Here is a 3883-nt window from a genome sequence, read left to right on the forward strand (position 1 = left end):
TGCCTGCATGTAGGTAAGTGCACCCGTGTCGTGCAATGCCTGTGGAGGTCAGAAGAGGCCGTTGGATCCCCTGGGACTGGAGTTATAAACAGTTGTTAGCTGCTATGTGGGTGCTGGGATTCGAACCAGGTCTTCTGCAAGGTCAGTGTTCTTAACTGCTGAGCCATCTCTCCAGCCCCTATATGTCTATATCTATCTATATAGAGATAGATAGGTTTTATTCATTCATAAAGAAGAAAATTATGACATTTTCAAGAAAATGGATGGAACTAGAAATCATTATGTTACATGAAATAAGCCAGACTCACAAAAAAAAAATAGCACATATTTTCTCTCATATGCCGAAGTTGGATTTGTATATACACACATATATGAATACAGAGAGAGTGGAGGGTGAGGAGTGAACAAGAGAGAGTAACAAGGGAGAAGAAAGACAAAGTACACACTTTTCTCTCATATGAGGCATCGCACTCTGTTGCATGAGGAAACTTTGCTGGTGAATATTGAGAGATACATTAGTATTCTCTGTACACTCTGTTCTGCCATGTTCCATGAGGCTTAGATGTAAAGTCTCCATTGCAGATGTGTCACTTAGGGCTGGACTTATTCTCTGTGTCATTCCAATTTCAGTATATGTGCTGCTGAAGCAACCACTGGGCTTGTTCTCTGTATGACCAATTGTGGAACTCTATAATAGTCTCTGTTGCAAATAAAAGCTTCTTTGATGAGTGGTGAATGGTATACTGGTCTGCAAATATAAGGATCTATATTTAGCATACAGTAAGAAATTACATTTTTTCAGGATATGACAGAGGTAGGGTTTTCTCTAGGATCTATGATCTCTCCAGTCATCTGTATTTGGCTATATTTACAAGGTCACACATGAGTTCCCTCACATCGAGAGGGCTTTACATCCAATTAAATAGCTGTTGAGTTCCCCAAGATAAAGGAGCCACTATTGCACTGCTATAGTTTTTTAAATTTTTTAACTGAATTTTTGTGTATACATAAAATTATATTTATACCCACTCCCTCTTTGGCACCCTCTCATAGTGCCCCCCACCCCCACATGGAGTTCATTCTATTATTTGTGTTAAGGACTATCATGTAAAGTTAGTGTCCCCAGATGTCCCTCAGTGCCAAGTTCATCCACTGAGGTCTAGTCAGCCTATTTGGAGTTACTCCCTTTAAGAAGATCAGCTCTTCCTCACCCAGCAGTAATCAGCTGCCAATAATTGTTTGACTAAGATTGGAGTCTACTGTTCATTTGCACAGTTCTGTGCTGGGTTTTTGTCTGCTTAAATTTGCAAGGGTCTTGTGTGTGCTGATACCATTGCTGTAGGTTTGTATGAGAATGGTCCCAGGCGACTGTAGGACTATTTCCATATGGTTATGCACCTCCTCCCTGACTCTTACTATCTTTCTGTCCCCCTCTTCCACAATGGTCCCTGAGTCCTAGGTGGGTGGATTTTACTATAGGAGTCCTGTCCAAGGACCCACACTCTGCCAACTCTGCGTTTTGGCCACCTGTGACCTTTTGCATTCCTGGCCCTCTGTTGCATGAGGGAGTTTCATTGATGGGAGTTGAAAGATGCATTAGTGATTTCTTCATCCTCTGACCTATGTTCTGTGAGCCTTAACTGTAGAGGTTGCGTGGTAGATGTGCCAGTTAGACTTGGGAAGTTCATAGATAATGTCTGTGTAGACCAGTTGTGGAACTCTGCAATTATGTCTGTCTGTTGAAAAAGAAGCATCTTTGGTGGGTGGTAACTGGGATACTTGTCCATATATACATATTTTGCACATAGTAAGAAATTACATTTGTTTAGTGATATGAGAGCCTTGTGGTTTTCTCTAACATCTATGACCACTCCAGCTATGTGCATTTGGCTAGGTTTACAGTACCACACATGTGTTTCCTCCCACTGAGTGGGCTTTAAATCCAATTAGGTAGCTGTTGATTATCCCCAAGATAAAAGTGCCACTATTGTACCAATGTTTGCTGTACTGGACATTGATGTGGTTTCTAGGCTTTGAAGCTGGGGTTGGACCTCTATTGATATTCTCCCTTAGCAACTTGTGTAGTGCTCTCCAAAGCTATGACAGCTAGCCTTCAGGCTTCCAGGTCAGTCCCAGCTCCATTGCTCCAAATCCTGTGTCTGAAGTACGTCCTGTCTATAGGGTCTTATGTTCAAGTTCTGGGAGGCAATCTAGGGCTGTGGCAATAGCCTGTGTAATTTCGGTAGCCTTTTGGACTACCCTGGCCAACAACTCAAAGGAAGGTTTCTCCTGTCTGGCACTGTTTCTTGTTATGTAGCCTTCAGCTATACACATGGACTCATGTAGAGATAGTTTATGTGTGATTTTTCAGTAGGTTTTTGGACTAATAAAATTCCCTCTGGTTTTTTAATGCTAACTAGGCATTATTCTCAATCTCTCTCTCTCTCTCTCTCTCTCTCTCTCTCTCTCTCTCTCGTCTTCCCTCTCCACACACCCCATTAAAATATCCCCATTTTCCCCATTCCTCCCTTGATAATTCCTGTCTGCTATTGTCCCACTTAGAAATGAGAGAAATCTTAAAGATGTGAAAACTCAGGGCCTCAGGGAGGTGTAGTAACTTGTATGGATGCAGTAGTTGATGACCCTGAACCCCAACCTTATTATGATACTATGTTATTATGAGCTGCCATTTTGGATAAGTAGGTGCAAAATATTTCTCTTATACTAACGCGTTTAATTACCACAGTAGTCCTATGAAAATTGAATCCTCTGTTGTTATCACTGTTCTGCTAAAGGAGAAAATCTTGGAGAGATGGAGTGACTTGTCCGAGGTCACTTAGCAGGTAGGTCCAGGAGGTAGAATCTAGGCATTCTCCTTCCAAAGTCTCTTAGTCACAGAGCACTGTGGCTTTCCCAGTGGTAGAAAAATAATGTAGTGTTGAATCAGAATAGCAGAGTTCAAATTGAAGGTTGGTATGAAAATGCATAGCTGAGCCAACTGTGGTATCACATGCCTATATTCCCATTACTCGTGAGGTTGAGACTGGACAATCAGGAGATGGGTATATACCTATAAAACCATCACTACAATCTATGCCATAAACCTATCGCTTAGCTCCAAAAGTTTCTTCTTGCCAGGCATGGTGGCACACACTTTTAATCCCAGCACCTGGGAGGCAGAGGCAGGTGGATCTCTGTGAGATCAAGGCCAGCCTGGTCTGCATAGGGAGTTCCAGGCCAGCTGGGGCTACAACGAGACCCTGTCTCAAAAAACAGTTTCTTCTTACCCTCTAAGTTTCTTTTGTTCTTTCTTTTTTCTTCATTCCTTTCTTCTTTCTTCCTTCTTTTCTTTTCTTCCTTCCTTCCCTCCTTCCTTCCTTCCTTTTTTTCTTTCTACTGGCATTGAACATGCTAAAAAAGTGATCTACCACAATAGCTATGTTTCCAAGACCGCTCTCCCCATTTTAAAAAGTTTTTTTTTATTTCTATGTATGTGTGTCTGCCTGCTTGTGTATATGTGCACCAAGTGCACATGCAGTGCTCACAGAGGCTGAAGAGGGCCTCAGATCCCCTGGAACTGGAATTAATAGGCAGACATGAGCTACCTGGTGTGGGTGCTACGAACTGAACCCCACAAGAGCAGAAAGTGCTCTTAACTGCTGAGCCATCTCTCCAGCCCCATTCCCCTGTTTGTTTATTTAGTTTATATCTGATTTTGTAGTTCAGGCTAGGCCCTCAAACTCCCTCTGTATCCCAGGCTGACCTGAAACTTGAGATCCTCCTGCTTCAGCCTCCTGAGTACTGAGATTATAGGTGTTCACCACATGCCCAACTTTACTGTTTTTGTTTGTTTATTCATTGTAGTACTGGGAATTGAACCTAG

The sequence above is a fragment of the Nannospalax galili genome, unplaced genomic scaffold, assembly GCF_000622305.1.
Source record: "Nannospalax galili isolate Female #2095 unplaced genomic scaffold, S.galili_v1.0 scaffold225, whole genome shotgun sequence".
In the NCBI taxonomy this organism is placed as follows: Eukaryota; Metazoa; Chordata; class Mammalia; order Rodentia; family Spalacidae; genus Nannospalax; species Nannospalax galili.